The sequence below is a fragment of the Sus scrofa genome, chromosome 17, assembly GCF_054392235.1.
Source record: "Sus scrofa isolate SSC_HxYL_T2T_F1_AM1 chromosome 17, Sscrofa_HxYL_maternal_Yorkshire_Landrace_v2.0, whole genome shotgun sequence".
Classification (NCBI taxonomy): domain Eukaryota; kingdom Metazoa; phylum Chordata; class Mammalia; order Artiodactyla; family Suidae; genus Sus; species Sus scrofa.
The window spans coordinates 51,655,805-51,679,988 of NC_139399.1; the positions used below are offsets into that span (position 1 = coordinate 51,655,805).

Sequence of the window (24,184 nt, forward strand, 5' to 3'; positions counted from 1 at the left end):
AGGATCTGGTGTTGCTGTGAGCTGTGGTGTAGGTTGCAGACTCGGCTCGGATCCCAAATTGCTGTGGCTCTAGCATAGGCTTGGCAGCTACAGCTCCAATTCGACCCCTAGCCTGGGAACCTCCATATGCCGCAGGTGTGGCCCTAGAAAAGGCAAAAAAAAAGACAAACAAATAAATAAATAAATAAATAAAAATAAATTAAAAATGAAGCTTTAGGAGTTCCCTGGTGGCCTGGTGGTTAAGGATCTGGCATTGTCACTGCTGTGGTTCAGGTCACTGCTATGGCGTGGTTTCCACCCCTAGCTTGGGAGCTTCCAAATGCCATGGGCCACAGTGAAAAAATAAATTAAAAAATTAAAATCCAAGCCTAGAACCAAAGAAAAGTCCTGGAGAGAGGTGTAACCAAGGAAGTTATCTGCATCCAGAGGGTAATCAAGTCCTGGGAATGGAAGAGACCATTTAGGAAGAGAGTAAGATGAGAGAAGGGAGGTAGCCAAGCAAGAAAAGAGAAGAAATAATGACAAATCAGGTCAGTAATCTAAAACTAAATGTGGTGATATAGCCCATAGAAAAACACACAGAACTGCGGCCCCAACCACAAGCTCCGATAACTGCCTGTGGAACGAATAAAAATGAATTTTTAACACATTCCCTTTAGGCCGTTAAAAGAATACAGATTTTCATTTAGGATTTTTCCCCAAGTTCTCATATATTTGGGCCATAAGAAAAAAGTTTTTGAAGGTCTGGATTGTGTTCAAAGGAATTCTTTTCCTTTAGAGCAAAAAGCAAGGATTCTTTTTCAAAAACTCCCTAAAATTAAAAGTTGCCTACTTGAAATTCAAGCCTCTAAAAAGCTTACACTCACACTATATTCGCTCTGCAAAAATTCTACCCCAGTATACAAATTCTTCCTTCCTTATAATGAACATGCAATTATATGTTTTACCACAGATATCATTCCATCCTGAAAAATGAAACGTACTTTCAAACAGTTCAGGAGTCATGTGAGAGTTGTAAAACGCTCAAGAGAGCAAGGATTTATTTTAAAATGTTAAAAAAAAAAAACAAAAACCTAAGTTACCTACTAGGCCATCCAATAGCTGATAAGCAGAGAGTTGAAAAGGATAAAATTGCCAGGAAATTAAGTAAATAGAACAGGTACTCCTCAAACGAAAATGCATTAAAATTGTAATTATATCTCTGCATATCTGTTGACATAAAAAAACTCACTATGCTCTTGAGGCTAATACTATCACTGAGAACTACCAAATTGAATCATAGCTGTAAACACAACTGGGATACTTTCTATCTTTCAAGGATTTCCAATATAACACAAGAGATAGTGCATAAGGAGTAAAGTCAGCAACATTTGCCAAAAGTGTTCCTTCCCTCACTGTTCAAGTTAAACCAAGACTATAATTTTTTTTTTTAAGATCATAAGCCTCACTTTGTAAATTCTTCTCAGATATATACAGGAGAGGACTACCCTGACTTTTACAGCACTGTTATCCCACATCGTGATCTAGCTACCTAAAAGCCTACAAGGCTAGCAGGAAGGGAGCAGGAATGGATGCATAATGAGCATTCAGTCATTTGGTCATTCCACAAAGATTGATTAAGTGCCCATAATGTGTCAGGTGCTGTTCTGGGCCCTAAAGATACATCAATGAGAAAAGCCTCACACTTCAAGACTAATGGGAAAGAAACAATAAACCAACAAATAAATATGGATTTACCAAGTGCTGGTGAGTGCTCTAAAGAAAAGTTAGTTAAGGAGGACAGGGGAATGGGGTGTATCTTACACAGAGTGGTCAGTGAAAAGCCTTATAGGGTTACATCTGAATAGAGACCTGAGGCAAGAACCATGGTATCCAAGGAACAGAGTTCCAACAGGACACAACAGCAAATGCAAAGGCAATGAGGATGGTGTATGTTTGGAATTTTTAAGGGGCAGCAAAGAGATCTGTCCCACAAGGCTGGAAGTGAAAACAGGGAGGGAGCCTTGTAGGCCACGGCAAGGAAGATGTCACTTTTAGCTGAGAAGCCATTGGAGCACTCTAAGCAAAGGATCTAAACTTTTTTTTTTTTAATGGATCAGAAAAGTAATGAATTCTTATAAAAACAAGACACAGGCGTTCCCACCGTGGCGCAGTGGTTAACGAATCCGACTAGGAACCATGAGGTTGCGGGTTCAGTCCCTGCCCTTGCTCAGTGGGTTAACGATCCGGCGTTGCCGCGAGCTGTGGTGTAGGTTGCAGACGCGGCTTGGATCCCGCGTTGCTGTGGCTCTGGCGTCGGCCAGTGGCTACAGCTCCGAATGGACCCCTAGCCTGGGAACCTCCATATGCCGCGGGAGCGGCCCAAAGAAATAGCAAAAAGACAAAAAAATAAATAAAAACAAGACACAGCTCTCATAATCTATGTACAACTGTAAAAAAGCAGACAGTAAAACAATCTTATAGTACAGTAGCATTTCTATAAGAAAAAAATACATATGGGAACAAAAACTAAGGGGATAAATAATAAGCCATGGTTTACTATAATTTGTAGGATCATGGTTTTTTCCTATGCTTTTCTTAGTCTAGTTTTCTGCCTTAAACATGAGTTACTTTTGTAATTTTTGATGTTATCTTACAAAAGAAAAAATTCACTCCCATCATGCCACTACTCTAGTCTGAAATCTCACTTAAAACGAGAAAAAAAAATGGGGACCATTTTCTCCTAAAAAATTACCCTGTTTTCCATACAATGTTTTCCTGCTACGAAGCACTGTACAAATCAAGCACTGCGCCATGTATCAAGGTCACCAAACCAACTTGGTTAATATGTTTATCATTACATACTAGCTCTGTCCTCTACAGCAACTTTGATACCATCTTTCCAAGGCAGCAATAGAAGGGCCCTTTTCATTAATTTCCTAACACTCTTCCCTACTACTATGCTGCTTCTGGATTTTTCCACTGTGTGTCTCTTAGAAACAAATTAAGCCCGAATAAGTTGTTCCAGCTAATGAAGTGCGCCTTTGGCTCTTTCCCCACAGTTGAGAATTATTCGGCAAAATACCAATTGTTTTAGGACGCATTTTCTCTTAGTTTTGAAATACTGCAATACGAAGTTACTGCAAATAAAGAACATCAAGATAATAGCATATAAGAACATGTATAAGTGGAAACTACTGTAATCTTTTTTTAAAAAATGAGGATGTGTGGAGGTCTCATGAATAAATATACTATACGTTCACATGACACAGATAAAAACAGAAAGGAGTACGCCTTCCCTCCACCACCCCCACCCCCATCCCAATCACATAACAGTTTCTCACCGGGCAAAAGCCCAGGGCAATCACTGCTCAGAAATGCAAACCACGCAACTCAAAATGAGTCAAGCTCTCAAAACACTTTCCACCTAAGCTCCACATCCCACCCACTCCTCAATCACTTCCGACAGGCTTCCCTGAATGGAAATCCCAAGCTGGGAAGGCTTAACAAGTCCCAAACTCGGCTCACGTGCCACGCGCATCTGGGAAGCCGGAGAACAGGTTCACTGCCTTCGCGTGGGCAAATGAGGGTCCCAGGATGGAGGAGTCTACTGTACCCCGAAAGGTTTGAGTTCCCGTTCAGCTGCCTCCCTGGCCGAGCGGACTAGAGACAGGGGCTGCCCCATCCCCGCAGGACGCAGGGGACCCGCGAGAGTTGGAGCAAGTGGCTCTTGGCCGTCTGGCATCTCCGCCCCACGCCTGTCAGGCAGCCCCCCGCCCCGCGACCCCCTCCCGGCTCTGAGGCTCACACGCGGTGCTCACACCGGCACACAGGCGGACACGCACCCTCACATGGTCTGGCGGGCATCGACGGACACTCACTGCCCCGCCACAACCCTCTCGTTGCAACTGAGTGGCCGGTAGGGGATACTCGGACCCCCGGGAGCCGCGGCACCCTCACGCCTCCAGGGCGCTGGAGCCTGTAGCTAGTTGGGGGGGGGGGGGGGTGATGACAGATGAGGCGGAGGGCGGGGCTTCGGGGGGAAGGGGCGGAGCCTCCCAGCCAGGGGGTGCTGGCTGCTGACAGAAAGACCCGGGGCAACGGGCGGGAGGGGGTGGCGGACAGTGCGGGGAGGGCCGGGGTCCAGGCGTGGCGGGAGTAGCCCGCGCAGACACAGGGGGCTGACAGGCGGAGACACACACACACACACACCCACACAGGCACACACACGGGGACTGACAGCCGCGGGGGCACACGGGGCCGGCGGGCCGCGGCGGGCGCTCACCTGGCAGCGGCGGCGGCGGCGGCGCCCACGGCCGGGCCACTCTCCCTGAGCTCCGGGCTCCCTCCGGGCGGCTGGCCGGCCAGCGCAGGCCCCGCGGAGGCGGCAGCGGCGGCGACGCCGGAGCCGCGGACTGCTGGGCGGCGGGGACGCAGCTGCACCAACCGACTCCCGGCCGCTCGGCTCGGCTCGGCCTCGCTCGGAGGCGCTCGGTTCCGCTCGGCACCGCTCGGCTCGGCTGGGGGCGTGGCCCGAGGCCCCCCGCCCAGGTCGCCTCTGGCGCCCGGGGGGCGGGGCTTTAGTGCGGGCGCAAGCCCCCTGACGTCGCAGAGAGGACCTTACCCCGTGCGCATGCGCGGGCGTCGCTCCCGCTGTTCCCCGCGTGGAGGCTGAAGGGGGCGGAGAAGTAGGGGAAAGGGGGTGGATGCTGTGGCCCCGGAGGTTCCCGGCTTTTGTATTCCATATCCTCCGAGGACCACCTAAGGAAGGCCACGCCAGGCTGCACTTTCAATAGGATGCTGGCAGGGCAGGGACCCTGGCCATTGCCCGGCCCCTCTCCTCCCACTTGCAGTGTTTCCCAACGAGCATCGCCTGCCAGTTACTTTTTCTTTTATCCCACCAACACTTCACCGTATTTTTCTTTCTGTTTCTAAACAACAGCTTCCAATGACTGCTTTCTTAACCTTAACTCTTTGGGTACTTGAGAGCTTTCAAGCGTCAGTCCTCCTCAAGTACAATAAAACTGCTTTTTTTTTTTTTTTTTTTTCTTCCACAGCTTCTATTGTGTAACCTGTAACGCCTGCGATGAGGGTGGCCCTTTTGTGAGTTTTTGTCACACGTTCCAGGCACCTGTTTTGTTGTGGAGCCCAAGTCTGTAGCACATGTGCTCAGAAAGTGGTCCCTACCTTTAGAATCTAGTGATTAATAAACAACAACTGCTCTCCAGTCAGGCATACCTGGGTTGGAATCCCAGATCTGCATTATTCTGGCAGATTACTATTTGGCTGAGTGACTTTGGTCATGCTATTTAATCTCTCATCCATAAAAATAAGCCAATAGGAATGATTGAAAAGGCTTCAATGACAGCACATGTGCAACTTTCTGCACCGTGCCTGGTATTCAATAAGTAAAACTGACTTTAACTTCAGGTTGGTTATAACTTTCATATCCTGAAAACCAGTGTACATTAGTGCTGAGCCACATGTCAAGCTTGACATGTCCAAAGCCAAACTGTGGAACTTGCCCCTCTCTCAGTCATCCCCAACTCACTTAAGTTTAATTCCATCCTTTTGGTGGCTTGGGCCAAACTTGGGGTCATCATGACTCCTCTCTTCCTCTCATATCCCACAGGTGATTCAGTAGCAAAGTCTGTCAACCCTCCCTTTAAAATACCCTCAATTCAGCCCTCATCATCCCTGTTCTAGAATATTGCAATAACTTCTAAAGTGCTCTCATAGAGCTTTTCTCAAGCAGCCAGAGAGATTCCATTAAAACCTAAGTCAAAACCTACTTCTCTCCTTCTCTAAAGCCTCCAATGGTTTTGCATCTCACTCAGAGCAAAAGACAAAAAAAATTTTTCAGGAGCCTCCAAGATCCTATGTGATCTCCTCCCCCTCTTTGCTCTCCCACCTCTAACTGTATCTCTCTTCACTTGACCCCCCTCAATCCTTTCCAGCCACACTAGCCTCCTTCCTGCTCCTCAAACATGTAGGCTCACTCCTACCTCAGGACCTTTGCATGTGGTGTTTCTCCCCCCAGACACCAGAAAGGCATGTGCCCTTAATCCACATTTCTACCCAAAAGTCACCTCCCAGAAGCTTTCCCAAAACACTCTATTAAAATGTCAAGTCCTGACCTCCATCACTCTCTCCCATCATCTTGCTTTCCTTTTCCTCATAGCCCTTATGAGCTGAATAGCATCTGTAAAGGACTTTGTGTTACTCATCTGCAGCATGCTTAGGTATTTAATAAATATTTCTTGAATGAATAAGAGAATATATATTGTTGACCCTTAACACAGGTTTGAACTGCACATGTCATGGATATTTCTCAGTAAAGACATATTACAGTACTACATGATCTGAGGTTGGTTAAATTTGAGGATGTGGAACCAGGAGTACTGAGAGCTGACTATGGGACTTGAGCATCCATGGATTTGCATATTTGCAGCATATCCAGGAACCAACACCACTACAGACACTGAGGGACACCTGGATATGGAATACATTACTCTGATTTTTTTTCTCCCAGTACCTGTGGCATATGAAAGTTCCCAGGTCAGGAACCAAATCTGAGCCACAGCTGTGATCACAGCTTCAGCAACACAGAATCCTTAACCTGCTGCACCATGGCAGGAACTCCACATTGCTCTGATTTAGCTTCATTTAGTCAACAAACTTTTTTGAACATCTATTCGGAGCCAGCACTGTAGGATACAGAGATAAACAAGACTCTCTCTAACCACTGAGGAACTCAGTATTTCAGAGGAGCCAGATGCATAAAGAAATAATCCTGGAAAAAAATAGGTAACACTAAACGTAGGTGTCAACTGCTTTGGGAAGCAGAAGGACATCATTAATACAATACAGGTGAGTGTGGAAAGGCTTCCCAGAGGAGGTGACATTGGGGCTGGGTCTAATGAGTTGATGAGAAGAAGACTCCGGGCAGAGGAAACAGCATGCACTTAATACCAGTGTTGGAAGGTATGTGGCAAGTAATGTTTATCCAGGAAGACAAATCATTTTCCTTTAAAAAAAAATATTTTTGGAGTTCCCTCGTGGCTCATTGGGTTAAGGATCCAACGTTGTCACTGCTGTGGCTCTGGTTGCATCTGTGGTGTGGGCTTGATCCCTGGCTGGGGAACTTCCACATGCCATGGATGTGGACAAGATATATATGTTTTTAAACAAATTCCAGGTGAACCGCATAATAATATCCCCTGCACTCACTCACATTCTGATGCGCTTTCTCAAGCAGAAAAGAAACTGCCAGAAGTATAGCTGATGCAATAGAATTACAACCCGACCACTATTTTCTTGGAATGGGCTACATCTGTGACTTTTTGTGGCTGGTTGCAGAGGCAAAACACATGTAATAGGAGTTTTCTGGCTGCAAGTACCAGTAACCCATCCACCCAGTTTAAGAAAAACAAGAGGGGAATTTATCTTAAGGCTTCTGGGAGAATGGGGGAGGATTCCCAAGACAACAGTAAGAACCCAACTAGACTTTTGGATGGGATGAGAGCAGAACAAGGGTTTCCAGTACGACTCTCCTTGCAGGAGTTCCCACTGTGGTGAACAAATCCTACTAGGAACCATGAGGTCACGGGTGCGATCCCTGGCCTCGCTCAGTGGGTTAAGGATCCTGTGTTGCCCTGAGCTCTTGTGTAGATCACAGATAAGGCTCGGATCTGGCGTTGCTGTGGCTGTGGCATAGGCTGGCAGCTGTAGCTCCAATTAGACCCCCTAGCCTGGGAATCTCCATATGCCGAGAGTGTGGCCCTAAAAAGCAAAAAACAAAAACAAACAAACAAAAAAGACTCTCCCTGCAAACTTGTTTCCTCTGCTTCCAATGGGAAATCTATCTCCCAACCACTCCCAAAGACATAATATAATTCCAGTTGCCCAGAGATAGACTGAAACCCCCCTAATTATCCCAATTCCAAGATCTCAGAAAAGAGGCTCTCACTGACCCAGCCTGAGTCAGGTGCTTCCCACCCCCAGAAGTGAGGCCAGCTGACAGGTCATGCAGTCCACCAGGAACCCACCTCTGCTGACCAAGACCACAAAAAGGGGAATCGTTTTGAGCTGAGGAGATATCTTGACAGAAGTCCCTCACAGAACCGTTGACTCCACTTAATGGCAAAATCCTTGGGAGACATTTGATAGGGACTCAGGTAATGATTATTGAATTCCTGATTTCTGCACAGTTGGGAAGTCTCTTTTTTTAATGTAGCAATCAAAACAGGAAGTTTTAGAGTTCCCAAAGAACCCAACATAGTGTCTGTGAAGATGCAGGTTGGATCCCTGGCCCCGCTCAGTGGGTTAAGGATCCAGTGTTGCTATGATATAGGCCAGCAGCTGCCGCTCCAACTTGACCCCTAGCCTAGGAACTTCCGTATGCTGCACATGTGGCAAATAAAACAAACAAAAAAACAGGAAGTTTTTTTCCCAACAAAAAGTAGACAAAAACTGGGGCGGTCTCCATTAGCCATCTGTGGGAGTTGACATTAATGCTAAGCCACCAACTATTTCTGGTTTGCTTCCCAGGCATGTGATAGGATTGTGCTTCCTTATAGCTTAGAGTTGGGATCGGCCGTGTGACTTACTTTGGTCAATAGTATGTGAATAAAAATTCATTACTCTCAAGCCCAAACTTTAAGAGCTATTTTCTGTATTCTCTTTCCCTCGGCAACAGCACTAGACAACGCTTGAGGTGGTGACAGCTCCATCAGTCTGGGTCCCGGAGTGAGAAAACCTGGAATAGTGACCCAAGCAGATACATAGGATGAGCAAGAAATTAACCTTTGCTGTTATGAAAACAAGATCAGGGCTGGCTTGTTTGTTACCAAAGCAAATCATAGCCTATCTCTGACAGATGCATCTCCCTCACCTCTAATCTATCTCACTCCTCACTGTACAGCCTTGAGACAGTTTGGGTGTGATGGACACCATTCAATGGCCTGTCACCTGAAGTAATCTCATATATCTTGTATTGATCGCTTCAGGAATAGACCTCTTCTCCAGGCCTACGTCTATCAGTAGTCAGTGTTTACCTCTTTACAGTAACTGGGTAAAACCTTCACTGCCTCCCTGGATGTTAGTGAGGAGCCATGTGCTGCTAATAGCTATTCTGTGACAATGAGCAGAACATAAAGATGAAGCCAACACCTGGAACAGGGAAACATGGAAAGAATGAAAGAGAAACAGGTGGCGTGCCAAGCAAGGCTGATCTGAATCCCATCTACCAATCAATTCACATAAATCAATACATTCCTTTTCTTATTGATTCTAATTTGAATTGGATTTTTCTATTACCTGAAATCAAAAGCATTCCAATGATGGCTATTCACTGCACGGCTCTGAGTAGCAGCCAGAGCCACAAAATCACAGGTGTGAAAGAGTCTGAGCTTTGAACGATGGCAGGAAGAGAAGGTAAAAATTCTATGTGATGTATATGCCAGCTCCGTGTCAAGGATAACATCACAATGCAGGAAGAGCACAGAGAAAGAGCAGTAACTAGCTCTGAATTGAGGATTAGAAGGAGAAAAATCCCATAGGCCCAGGATAGTGACAGACCCCTTAGCTTACTTGGCAGCACGCAGTTCATTTCATGGAGAGGGTCCTCTCCATTAATCCTCATGTTGCCTTTATAAAGTCTGGAGTGAAAAGAATCCCCGAGGCAGTGAGTGTAATATAGCATATAAGTAAGTAGGATTTAAATCCAGAATTCCTGGGTTTGAATCATTTTCCCTGACTTACTTGTTGTATGAACTTGAGTAACTGACTTAACCCCCTAAGGCTGTGATGAGAGTTGAATGAGATAATCCACATGTTGCTATTAACATGGTGTCTGATGCATGATAAGCACTCAAAGCTTAAAACAGAAGACCCAGCAATCTTTTAAAGTTCCAAATCCAATTGTGCCAGCTTATTGCCTCTTTGCTCTAAATCCACGCTTCCTTGCCTTCTTTTGTGATACTGGAGCTGAATTCTGTCAATGTTTCTCTTTCGTCAGTTGCACAATGTTAGGCTTTGTCACTAGAGAGTGCTAGAAGGATGCTGCTAGATCAGAGATGAACTTGAATGGCCATAAACCCCTCCCAGCTCAAGACACTGTCTGTCCCCACCCACCACACACTTTCCCAGTATGTATGTATTGTGCGCCTATTATGTACCTGGCTGTGTGTCAGGTTCTGGGTATGCAGCCCCAAATAAAACCAGAGACCTTTATGCAATTTATAGTCCGGTAAGTCAGGTGGACATGGGTCAAATAACCAAAACCATAAATCTTTCATAGTGCGTGGTACCATGAGGTCCAGAAATAGGAGGCTTTGGTTCAAAGATGTTAAGGGAAATAGTTAGTGTGAGATCTAATGGGAGAAAGAGGGCTTAAACTAATCTGCTTAGGCTGCCGTAACAAAATACCATAGACTAGGTGGCTTGAACAGCAGAAATCAATATTCTCACATTCTCTTTCTCTCTCTCTCTCTTTTTTTTTTTTTTTTTTTTTAAGTATTATGGCTGTACCCACAGCCTAGGAAAGTTCCCAGGCCAGGAATCGAATCCAAGCCACAGCCGCAACCTACACCACAGCTGCAGCAACACCAGATCCTTTAATCCACTGTGCTGGACCAGAGATCAAAACGGTACCTCCACAGCAACCCGAATCACTGCAATCATAATTCCTTTTTTTTTTTTCTTTTTAGGGCCCCACCTGCGGCATATGGAAGTTCCCAGGCTAAGGGTCTAATTGGAGCTACAGATGCTGGCCTATGCCATAGCCACAGCAACGCTGAATCCAAGCCACACCTGTGGCCTACACACAGCTCATGGCAACATGGGATCCTTAACCCACTGAGTGAGGCCAGGGATCAAACCTGTAACCTCATGGTTCCTAGTCAGATTCGTTTCTACTGTGCCATGACGGGAACTCCTGCAGCCAGGTTCTCAACCCACTGTGCCACAGCAGGAACTCCTTCTCAGAATTCTTGAGACTTGAAGTCTAAGATCAAGTTTCCTGCCAATTCAATTTCTGGTGAGAACTCTCATCCTGCCTTGCAGATGGCTACTTTTTTGCTGTGTCCTTATATATGTGCATGGGGAGAGAAGGAGAGTGAATTTTCTGGTATCTCTTCTTATAAAGACACAATTCCACTGGATCAGGACTCCACCCTCATGATCTCATTTAACTTTAATTACTTCCTTACTCCAAATATAACCACTCAGGGAGTCAGGCTTCAGCATATGAATTTTGTGGGTACACATACATTTAGTCCATATGGGAAAGAAAAGTGCTCCCTATAGAGGGAACAGCGCATGCCTAGGCCCTGTGGCAGTACATGGTGGTTTAAACACAGGGGAAGAAGGAACACAGACAATGAGATAGGTCATGGGAGGAGACGAGGCTGGAGAGGAGGCCAGTGGCCAGATCATGCAGGGCCTTGAAGATCCTGGCGATAGTTTGAGTTGTATCCTAAGAGCCCTTCAATAAAGGGCTCTATTGAAGTGATCTAAGTAGGGACAAAATGCTGGGTGCAGATCGGGTTGGGGGGCTAAGAATGGATAACAGTAATGAAGTTACCCAGAGGGTCCAGGCTCAGCCCCAGCTATACAAGTGGGCATCAGTTGGTCTGGAGGAGACATTGGCCAGCCAAGCTGTCCAGGGCAAGAGAAGAGACCCTGCTTCTGGCCCAGGTGAACAGAGGCCTTGACTCAAGTCACAGTCTCAGCTTCTCTACGGTCCTGGCTTCTCCCATCTTCTCTTCCACCTGGTGGACCCTGTGTCTTATACCACCTCAGCCAGGACAGCCCATCTCTGGCTGGTTCCCTTTCCCTAGCCCTAGTCTGGCCCAGCCTGCCCCCTCCTTTTCCTGCACTGGATCACAGTACTAAGATTCAACATGCTGCCTTCTGACCAATCAGACTGATGAATCCAACAACAGCCCATCCCTTCTCCAGACCCCTCAGGGGGACCTGCAAGTCCCCAGACAATGAAACTCTTTACACTTTACTCTAGGATCCTGAAGAACTTTAAGAGAAGACGTGAACTGGAAGTGATCCATTCCTTTCACAGATGCAGTCTGGTTTCAAGTCATTTGAGTAGTATTGATAGTGACAAACTCTGAAGACAGATTAAAGGGATTCTGGACCCTTAGCATTCCCAAGGAGCTAGCAAAGAAAAAAAAATTTTTTTTAATTTCTTTGGAAGAAGTTTACATCATCCGAACCATAAAACTGTTTCTACAAACAATTTTTTTAAATGTACTACAATGCTTAAATGCAAAATCAAATACAGCCAGACACATAAGAAGATAAAACACCCTAAGAGGAAACAAGGAATGAAGGGGGAGCCTTCATAAATGGGATTAAGGCCCCTTTTTAAAATTTTTATTTATTTTTTGTCTTTTTAGGGCCATAGCCATGGCATACAGTAAAATTCCCAAGCTAGGGGCTGAATCAGAGCTCTAGCTGCCAGCTTACACCACAACCATAGCAACGCTGGATCTGAGCTGAGTCTGTGACCTACACCGCAGCTCAAGAACAGTGCCGGATCCTTAAACCACTGAGAGGCCAGGGGTCAAACCCGCGTCCTCATGGAAACTAGTTTGTTACCGCTGAGCCACAATGGGAACTCCAGAATTAACACCCTTATAAAAGAGGGCTTTAAGAGCTCACTGCCTCTTCCCATCATGTGAAGATACAAGAAGACATCTGAAAGCAGTTTCTCACCAGACACTGAATCTGTCAGTGCCTTGATCTTAGACTTCTCAGCCTCCAGAACCATGAAAAGTAAATGTCTGTTGTTTATTAAAAAAAAAAAAAAAAAAAAAAAGAGGAGTTCTCACTGTGGTGCAGCAGGTGGTGTGGTCTCTGTGGCTGGTTTGACCCCTGGCCCAGCACAGTGGGTTAAGGATCTGGCATGGCAGCAGCTGTGGCATAGGTCACAGCTACAGCTCACATTCAAACCCTGGCCCCAGAACTTCCATATGCCGAATGTCATAGGTGCAACCAAAAAAGAGGAAATGAGTAAAACAACAAAGAAACAAAGTCACAGGGACACCAAATACAGGAAATTATCAGACAGACAAAAACAACCAAGCTTACTAAATTCAAGGAAATAAAAATTGAGCTTAGACAAATCAAAATCATTAGATACCCCTTCACAGCCATCAGAATGGTTATTATCTAAACAAGAAATAAAAGAAAATGAAAAGAAGTTTGGGATAGATGTAGAGAAATTGGAACCCTTGTGCACTATTGATGAGAATGTAGAATGGAGCAGCTGCTATGAAAAACAGTATGATGGTCCTTCCAAACATTAAACATAGAATTAGCATACGATCCAGATATTTTACCTCTGAGAATATTCCCCAGAGAATTGAAAGCGGGAATTCAAATAGACATTTGTACACCCATTTTCATAGCAGCACTAGTCACAATAGTGAAAAGGTGGAAGTAATGCAGAGGCCCATGAACATTATGCAAAAGAAAAAACACCCAGCATGAAATACAGAGAGACGAAAAGATAGAAAATATAGGAGAAAGTAATAGACACCGAGGATTCCATGGGGTTTAACATACATTTCCCACTGGAGTCCCAGAAAGGGAAAAGAGAGAACATGAGACAGAAGCAATCACTGAAAAGATAATGCCTGAGAATTTTCTAGAATTTATGCAAGGCATCAAGTCATGGGTTGAAGAAGCCAAATAAATTCAAATTGGGGTAAATAAAAATAAGTTTACACTTAGACAACACAACAAAAACACAGAAAATCAAAGACATATCAAACTCGTCTAAGATAAAAGTAATTTCATCAGAGCCTTTGCTGGGTGGGCAGGGAGAAGGGACAAGTTTTGGGTTCCACAATGGCCATGATGGCTATCTCACAGTTTTCAGTTATTTAAAAGTTAGTACTTGCCTAGCAACAGTATTCTCATTTCTGAAGAGATGAATTTGCAGATCTGGCTGGGGACTGAGTTTAAGGGGAGCCTGAATAACTTTGCCAACTACAGTGGATAACTCATCAGTTCCTCAACGGACAGCTGTTGAAGAGTGGGCCTCTGGGATGAAGACGCATCCACAAGGGTAAAGACTGAAGGAGGAAATGGGAATGTGGCAACAAACAAAATGCTTAGAACAACTGGAACCTGACTCTTTTAAAGACATGCCATCGGCTAAAAGGAAAACGCAGAAAATCATTAGGAAGAGAGAAGCATGACCTTTTAGCATCCCAGTTGGTAGCACAGGTTTTACCAGTAGATTATTGACTTCACAAAGATACCTTTTACTCATCGGTCTCCTGAATTAGGCGACTTGGATACCTGGCAGGAAAATACCAACGCATGGGAGGAAGAAGATGTGGTCTGGCAAGCCGAAGATGTTCTTAGGCTGCAGAAGATAAAGAAACAAAGGAAGAAAAGGGAAAAGGAAGCACAACAGCTAATGAAGAAGGAAGAAAACAAAATTTTCTTAACAAATGTTCTTCAAATGTCATAGTGCTGATGGGAGAAATATGAGCTCCACAGCCCAAGCAACATTTGTATGGACCTAAGAGGTTTTTTTCAGAATACAAACACACTGCTTTAGACAAACAAGGTCCTACTGGGAATGATATCCAATCTCCTGGGATAGACCATGATGGAAAAGAATATTAAAAAAGAATATATATATGTGTGTGTGTGTGTGTGTATATATATATATATGTGTATGTGTATATATATGTATGTATGTATGACTGGGTCACTTTGCTATATAGTAGAAATTGGTCAAATTCATAGCAATAGAAAGTAGAATGGTAGTTGTCAGGGACTCTGGGGAAGGATGAATGGAAAGTTATTATTTAATGGATATATTGTTGCAGTTTTGCAAGATGAAAAGAATTCTGGAGATTTGTTGCACAAAAATATGAATGTACTTAAAACTAGTAAACTGTACATTTAAAAATGGTTACAACGGTAAATTTTGTGTTATGTGTATTTTACGACAATTAAAAGAAATAATACAGAAGACAAAATGGAATAATAAAAAAATACTGATCCAAAGAAGGAAGAAAAAGAGGAAAACAGGAACAAAACCCAGTAGGACAATAGAAGAGAAATAAGATTATAGATATACATAATTTGGAACCATATCTGTAATTATGTTAAATGTAAGCATATTAAATATTCTAAATAAAAAGATTGATAGGCTGAATTTAAACAAAAAACAACACTCAACTATATGATGTTTATAAGAGACACACTTTAAAGACATTTAGTTTTAAAAGATAAAAGAATAGAAATATTCTAGCTAACATTTAAATAAGCAAAAATACCTATATTATTCAAATCTTCTCAGAAAATAGAAGGAATACTTCCTAACTTATTTACAAGGATTTTGCATAATCCTACTACCAAAACATTATAAGAACATGACAGAGAGAAAATATCACACACCAATATCTGGAATGACCATAAAGGCAACAGCTTTTAACAAAATGTTAGCCAAATCAAATCCAAAAATAAATAAAAAGGATAACCAGTCACAATCAAGTGCAGTTTATCCCAGGAATCCAAATTGGTTTAATATGTTTTAAATGATCAACCTCATTCATAGCATAAAAGGAAAAAGAATTTGATTATGTGAATAGATGCTGAAAAAACATTTGATAAAATTTACCATCTACTCACCATAAAAACTCACAGTAACCTAGGAATAGGAAAGAACTTCCTCAAACTGATACAGGGTACTGTGTGTGTGTGTGTGTGTGTGTGTGTGTGTGTGTGTGTGTGTGTGTGTGTGTGTGTGTGTAGGGAACCTCGAGCTAACATCATCCTTGATGGTAAAATATTGAACATTCTCCTCCTTAACATCAGGAACAGAGCAAGGATATCGGCTAACACCTCCCTAAACTTCCAGTCAACATCTGACTAGATGTCCTAGCAAGAAAACAAAAAAAAGTCATAAAGACAGGAAAGAAAGAAAGAAAACTATCTTTATTCAAAGAGGACATGATTGTATAGCTAGGAAATCCTAAGCAATCTCAAACTTTTAGAACTAATAAATGACTGTCTTCATCTGGCTGCTGTAACAAAACACCACAGAAAGGTTAGCTTATAAACAATGGAAAATTATTTCTCACAGTTTTAGAGGCAGGAAGTCTGAGATTAGGGTGCTACCATGGTCAAGTTCTGAGGAAGGCCCTCTTCTGGGTAGCAAAATCAATATACCAAAATTGACCTTATTTCTACATCCCAGTAAGTATCAGAAAAGAGTTTTAAAAAAGAATGGTCCCAATAGTTTTAAATAGGAAAAAAAAATAGCAAGTACCTACAGATGGATCTTACAAAAGATATGTAAGACCTCTATAAAGGAAAACCACAAACATTTTAATAGATATTCCAGAATAAATGAATAATGGAGAAAAATACCATGTTAACAGTTTAGAAGACTCAATATATAAAGCTCTCATTCTCTCTAATTGGTCTGTGGATTCAAAGAAATCCCAGTTGATTTACATATAGACTATAACAAGATGATTTTAATGTAAAATGTATGTGAAATTTCAGAAAGCCAAGAACAGCTAAGGTACTCTTGAAGAAATATAGGTAGGAAGATTTACTCTATAAGCTAGCTAATATGATGCATAATAAAGCTCTAGTAATTAAGACAGTATGGTACTGGCACAAGCGTAGACAAAAACTAATGGACAAAAGAGAGATAACTCTCCCGCCAAAAAAAAAAAAAAAAAAAAAAAAGACGAATGATAAAGATAGCATTGGAGAACAGTGGGGGGTAATGATCTTTGGAATAAATAGTGTTGAGTCAATTTAATATTCATCTGGGAAAAGTGACATTGGAACCCTATCTCACACCACACTCAAAAGCCAACTTATAATGGATTATGGACCTAAAAATAAAAAGTAAAACAATAAACATGGCCTGACACACAGAAGGAACTCAATAAACATTTCTTGAATGAATGGGTATATATACACAGGATATGTTATTAACTTCATTTATCCAATAAACCACAAAACCAATTTCTATTGGAGTAAGGTAAAACAACACAGCCTTAGAAGATAACACACACTAATATTTTCATGACCTTAAGGTAGAAAGGATTTTCTCAAACAAGATAGAAAAAGCACTAACCACAAAGGAAAGACTGATAAATTGGACTTCTTTACAATTAAGACCTCCTGTTCATCAAGAAATATTATTAGCAGAGTGAAGAAGAAAGCCACAGAGGAAAAAGATTTTGCAATGCAAATGACTGACAAAGGCTTTATATCCAGAATTCACAAAAAAAAAAAAAACCCTACAATAAATAAATAATGAAAAGACGGCCCAATAGAAAAATGGGCAAGAACAGTCTCTTCACATCAAGAAAATCCAGGAGTTTCCGTTGTGGCTCAGCGGAAACCAATCTGACTAGGAACCATGAAGTTGCTGGTTCCAGCCATGGCCTCCCTCAGTGGGTTAAGGATCTGGCGTTGCCATGAGCCATGGTGTGGGATGGAGGCACTGTTTGGATCTGGAGTTGCTGTGACTGTGGCGTAGGCCAGCAGCTGTAGCTCCAATTAGACCCCTAGCCTGGGAACCTCCATGTGCCACAGGTGCGGCCCTTAAAACAAAAAAAAGGAAGGAAGAAAATCCAAATATATGAATATATGAAAGGTGCTTAGCCTCCTTAGTAATCAGGAAAATGAACCAGAGTGAGCAACTATTATAGACCCATTAGATGGCTAAAAGTACAAAGTCTGATAGTACCAATTGCTGTTGAGAACAGCTGGTGAATTAGAAAGAGTGATCTTATGTATTGCCGGGGGGGGGGATTTACTTGCATAATCATTCTGGAAAATAGTCTGGCATTAGTTTTTAGAATTAAGCGTAGGCATACCAATAACCCAGCAATTCCAATGCAAAGCATATACCTTAGAGAAATACATGCTCAGGTAGAGCAGTAGATATACACTAAAATGTTTGCAGCAGCATTATTTATAATAGCCCCAAGCTGGAAACAACCTAAATGCCAATTAGTAGTTGAAGGCATAAATAAATTGTGGTATATTCACTCAATGGAATGCTATAAACTGCACTAAAAGTGAATGAAAAGGGGCATGCAACAACATAGAAGCCTCAAATACATAAGGTGGAATGAAAGAACACAGACACAAAAGAGTACACAGTAAAGTGATGGCCTTTATATAAAACCCATAACCAGACCAAACTAAACATGCCCCTGCCCCTACAATCTTCCTCCACTCCTATTCTTATGAGTATACAAAGAGCGGTACTAAAAGATGGGTTTGAAAACAAGTTAAGGCATCACTCTTTTGCCCCCAGCCACAATCAGCTCACTGCTGGAATATCTCCTAGTTTGAGAGATGACAAAAGAAAATGATCTGGAGGTGAGCTGATGGAAGTTACCGACACAGCTCTTATGTGAGGACAGAGAACGAGAGCATCAGTCAATTGTGACGGCCTCAGTGACATTTTACTAAAGTCACTCAAAGTTAGGGGACTCTAATGACAATTTTCCAGTGTGTTCAGTTTTCACTGGGGAAGTTCCCATTGTGGCGCAGCAGAAACAAATCCAGCTAGTAACCATGAGGTTGCAGGTTTGATCCCTGGCCTTGTTCAGTGGGTTAAGGATTTGGCATTGCTGTGAGCTGTGGTTCAGGTTAGACATAGCTCAGATCCCGAGTTCCTGTGGCTGTGGTGTAGGCCAGCAGCTGTAGCTCCAACTGGACCCCTAGCCTGGGAACCTTAATGTGCCACAGGTGCGGCCCTAAAAAGCAAAAAACAAAACAAAACAAAACAAAAACCTTCACTGGGCATCCAGAAGCCACGATATGGTCTAACAGGTATGGGGGGAAATTTCCGGGGTTTCAGGTGCAATGGGGCGATGCAGTTTTTGCAAGATGCCCAATAACAAATTTAATTTAGTTTGGTATACGTTCTTTCAGATGTTTTCAGGGTACCTAAGCATTTTTTTGTTTATTTCTGACCATGGAATCATGTTACACACGCTGCTGAACCTTTTTCTGACTTTACAGGTGTTCAACATCTGTTCATTTTAATATACACAAATCTACTTCATACTCTGCATCCATGGTTTACTAACTCATTTTTTTTTTTATTTTTGGTCTTTTTGTCTTTTTAGGGCCACACCTGCAGCATATGGAGGTTCTCAGGCTAGGGGTCGAGTTGGAGCTACAGCTGCCGGCCACAGCCACAGCCACAGCAACTCGAGATCTGAGCCACATCTGCAACCTACACCACAACTCACAGTAGCACCAGATCCTTAACCCACTGAGCAAGGCCAGGGATTGAACCCATGTCCTCATGGATCTTAGTCGGGTTCATTAACTGCTGAGCTAGGAAGTGAACTGCCTAACTCATTTCTTTAGCACTCTGCCTCCTATTCACCTATGCCATGAACAAGGCTATCATAAATAACCTCCTTACCTCTGTATATATCTGAGCAAACTTTTCTTTTTTCTTTTTCTTTTTTTGTTTTTTTGTTTGTTTTTTTTTTGTTTGTTTGTTTGTTTTTTTTTTTTTTTTTGCTTTTTAGGGCCACACTTGCAGCATATGGAAGCTCCCAGGCTAGGGGTCAAATCAGAGCTACAGTTGATAGCCACAGCCTCAGCCACAGCCACATAGGATCTGAGCTGCTTCTGTGACCTACACCACAGCTCACAGAAAGGCTGGATCCTTAACCCACGGATCGAGGCCAGGGATGGAACCCACATCCTCATGGATACTAGTCAGGCTTGTTACTGCTGAGCCACAATGGGAACTCCTGAGCAAACTTTCTTTAAAACACATTTCAAGGAGTAAGACTGCTAACTATGTGCCCCCTACACATTTTACTGAAAACTGCCTGCTTATTTTGCTTATTTTACAAAGGGGTTGAGCAAGCTTCCATTCCTGCCAACTGGGCATGAGAGTTCCCAGTCTCTGCACTTGGATTTCTGACCCTTCACACTGCATCAGACAGAGGGCATGGATATCAATTCCTGGTGCCCCCCCCCCATCCTCTGCCACTCAGTTTGGTACTGACTTCATGGTTGCCGACAAATAATTTTTCAGACTGTGACACATGGCTGTGGCCATTCCCTAGTGTTTAACAGATGGAATTTCTATTTTCACTTGTGTTTTAAATCATGTTTTGGGGAGAGGTGCAGGTAAGAGATGGGAGCTCTGTGGCCTGTCTTTCCACGTCACTCCCAGGCAGCCTTCAAAGGTCCCACCTACGTGGAGGAACCAGGCTCCTGTGCTTGGGCCAGTGTTTTAAGCTGCAAGGAATGTGGTGACTCAGCTGGTCGCCCAGGGACACCTCGCTGAACAAGGCCGAGGGAAGGAAGTCATTACACAGACAGCTGTGTTGTAAAAAACAAAAATACTCCACACACCAGGCTTTACAAAGCAGTGTGGCTGTGTCCATGACTCAACAGGACTGCTTCTGCTACATGGTCCCCAGCTCGTGATACGTGGCACCCAGCTCGTGATACATGCCCTCCCCAGTTCAGAATACGTGGCACGCAGTTCAGAATACGTGGCCTCCAGTTCAGAGTATGTGGCACGCAGCCCTCACTGCTGGCTGCTCCTCAAACTGCTTGAAAATCGGACTGGGCGGGGACCCCAGGAAAATCCGTGACTATCTTCTCCCTTCCACCCTCTCCCATGGCTTCCCTCATCATCTCTTTTCTCCTCGCTCATTCCTCTTTAATTTTCTACCTTTTAAAGACATTGTGGAGTTCCCATTGTGGCTTAGCAGTAACAAACCTGACTAGTATCCATGAGGACACGGGTTCGATCCCTGGCCCTCCTCAGCGGGTTAAGGATCCAGCGTTGCCATTAGCTGTGGTGTAGGTCACAGATACAGCTTGGACCTAGCATTGCTGTGGCTGTGATGTAGGCCAGGAGCTGCAGCTCCAATTAGACTCCTAGTCTGGGAACTCCCAAATGCTGCCGGTGCAGCCCTAAAAAATAAATAAATAAACAAATAAAGACACTGAAAAATCTGGAGTTCCTATTCTGGCTCAGCGGGTTAAGAACCTGGCTAGTATCCATGAAAATGTGGGTTCAGTCACTGGACTTGCTCAGTGAGTTAAGGACACGGCCTTGCCACAAGCTTCAGCATAGGTCACAAATGCGGCTCAGATGGCATTGCTGTGACTGCAGCATAGGTTGGCAGCTGCAGCTCCATTTCAACCCCTAGCCTGTAAACTTCCACATGCTGCAGGTTCAGCCATTAAAAAAAAAAAAAAAAAAAAAAAAAAAGTAAAGACATTGAAAAATCAGAGTACCAATGGTGGCTCAATGGAAACAAACCTGATTAGCATCCATGAAGACACAGGTTCAATCCCCAGCCTCACTCAGTGGGTTAAGGATCTGGTGTTGCTATGAGCTGTGGTGATGGTTGCAGACAAGGCTTGGGTCTTGCATTGCTGTGGCTGTGGCGTAGGCCAGTGGCTACAGCTCTGATTTGATCTCTAGCCTGGGAACCTCCATATGCTGCGGGTGTGGTCCTAAAAAGACAGAAAAAAAAAAGACATTGAAAAATCTGGAATTTAGTATTTCACACCAATGGGAGACAAGGCAGAGACAGAGCAAGACCCAAACACACACACCCCCCCCAACCCAGGAAGGCCCTATTGAGTCAGGTAGGTACTGGCAACAAGTCCTATCATCTGCATAGGGAACAGGGCACTGGAGAGAGAGGCCAGAGGGAGACAAGCCAGAAGCAAAGGATGGAGACTTGCAGGAAAAGACAAGATCATTAACAATGTGGACACTCTCACCCACTCTTCTTTACTGGAGACCTACTTCATGCCACACCCCATTGGTGGAGACAGATCAAGTGTCTTATCTTCATGGGGTCTGCGTTCTCATAGGGGGAAACAGACAAACATCAAATATCAGGAATAAGTCAGTTGTATAGCATGTGGTTAGTGCCACTGGAAAAGATCAGAACAGGGAAAATTGGATGGGAGTGGTCACAGTAGAAAGGTGACAGCTGAGTGGTCCTGAGGCTGGTAAGGGAGTGAGTCATGTGGGGAAAGAGCCTTCTGAGCAGAGGAAAACTCCAGGGCCTGGGGGATTTTGCCTAGTGTGCTTAAAAATCTGAGGGGAGGTGACTGTGGAAGCTGCAGAGTCAGGGGAGGGTGTGTGTGGTGGGAGGGTCCTGAGCAGAGATCTAACCAGAACTGACACCCTGCTGGAGGATGGCTCTGATGTCCTGGAGAGTACAGCACAAGTGGAGTGCAAAATGAAAGTACAGCACAAGTGGAGTGCAAAATAAAAGTGCAATTTTGTAGAAGTTCATAAATGTAGAATTTATGAAGTCAATGAGTGATGCTGAGGACAGGTAGAATCACACAAAGTATTAGAAGATGAGGGCCTATCACTGCTAGAAAGGGACAGTGAAAGGGCAAGGATTTCAGATGAATGATTTAAGTCAGGCTTAAGAGAAGGCTTTGGGAAAACCAAAGGAGCCCAGAAACTCTTTTGCAGAGTTGTGCTTTTTCAGAAAATGCAATGCTCCAGGAAGGATCTCATACCATGCAATCTATACCCTGCTCCCAAATGATTTACTCTTTAGTCATACTCCAAATTAGGATAGAGTGGCATACACAACCAAAATTTTATTAAGTATAAAATAATAACATTTTATTCACTTACTTGAGTATACATTATTAATTGGTTTCTTTTTCTTCATATGTGACAATAATTCCCACTTCACTAGGTTGAGTCAAGATTAAGTATGAGCATCCACTCACTAACACATGAAACTACTTCTTATGGGTCTTGTTCTAAGTGCCAGGTGCCAAGTGTGGCTCTGGGGTGTAGTGATGAAGACATAGCATTCCTCAAATGGTATATATAAAGTGTCACATAAAAGAGTAAAATGAAAAAGCACATGACATTAGGAGAGACTAAGTAAGGGAAATTTAATCTAGCCAGAAGGTGTATAAGTTAGCTATTGCTGTGTAACAAACGACTACCAACCTAGGGCTTTAAACAACACACACTGATTATCTCAGTTTCTGTGAATCAGGTGTCTGAGCGTGGCTTAGTTTGGGTCTTTGCCTTAGGGACCCACGAGGCTGTAATCAAGGTGACAGCTGGACTGCATTCTCATCTGGAGGCTCAAGTCGGGAGGAATCACTCCCAAGCCCCCCTCAGGCTGTTAGCAGGATTCATTTCCTTGTGGCTGTGGGACTGAGGACCCCGGCTTCTTGCTGATTATTAGCTTCTAGAAGCCACCCAGAGCTCCTTGCCATGTTTGCTTCCTCAACATGGCTGTTGACTTTATCAAGTCAGCAGGGAGAGTCTCCAGAGCTAGTCTTCTAGCAAGAGCAAGACTTTTTTTTTTTTTTTGCTTTTTAGGGCTGCACCTGTGGCATATAGAAGTCAACCCAGACTAGGGGTTGAATCAGAGCTACAGCTGTTGGCCTACACCACAGCCACAGCAAGGATCCAATCTGAGCTGTATCTTCAACCTACACCACAGCTCATGGCAATGCCGGATCCTTAACCCACTGAGCGAGGCCAGGGATCAAACCTGCATCCTCATGGATACTAGTCGGGGTCATTAATACTGAGCCACAACGGGAATTTCCTAGCAAGACTTTGGTATGATGCAACGTACCACGGGAGGTGACATCCCATCACCTTTGCCATATTCTATTGGTTAAAAGCACGTCACACATCCCACTCACACAAAGGCATGAAAACTAGGAGGCAGGGATACAAGGGGTTACCTTAGAGTCTGTCTGCCACTAAAGGTTTCCCCGAGGAAGGAACAATGGAGCTGGAATCCAACAAAGGAACTAACCATATGGATGGGGGAGGAAGCACTGACCAGGTTGAGAGAACAAGCGGGCAGGACGCGCATACAGCATTTACAAAGGATCAAGCATGGTGACTAGCAATACTGTATCACTCTTCTGCTCAACAACCATCAGTGGCTCCTCAAGACCCACAACTTTGCCCTATATTCGAAGCCAGATAGGCCATGTCCTTGCACTCACTGTCTCTCTCCAGTGTCCTCTCCAGTGGTGGCTTCACTCATCACTTCCACCCACGTAGACTGCCCCTGGCCCTCCTGTATATACTCCATCTATAGATAAGTCAAGGCCCAGCATCAAATGATCTCTAAACAATATTTTTGAACATCTATGATCATTCTATTTATGATATATACTC

At 43.8% G+C, this 24,184-nt stretch overlaps 1 protein-coding gene and 1 pseudogene across 8 annotated transcripts in view; one reads left to right on the plus strand and one right to left on the minus strand.

Annotated features, from left to right (window-relative positions):
- ZHX3 (zinc fingers and homeoboxes 3) overlaps window positions 1–4,447 on the minus strand; it is a 119,319-nt gene extending 114,872 nt beyond the window's left edge. For 5 of the 8 annotated variants that reach the window (XR_014831735.1, XM_085002681.1, XM_021077231.2 and 2 more), the window contains exon 1: window positions 4,265–4,447. The gene's annotated coding sequence lies outside the window, so the exon portion shown is untranslated. Of the gene's footprint in view, window positions 1–3,595; window positions 3,622–3,824; window positions 3,963–4,264 lie in introns of those variants that run through there. The other 3 variants (XR_014831736.1, XM_021077228.2, XR_014831737.1) reach the window with 2 other exon arrangements.
- A 7,093-nt stretch (window positions 4,448–11,540) lies between these two features.
- On the plus strand, window positions 11,541–14,479 carry LOC100623201 (receptor-binding cancer antigen expressed on SiSo cells pseudogene; annotated as a pseudogene).
- Window positions 14,480–24,184: the final 9,705 nt, after the last annotated feature.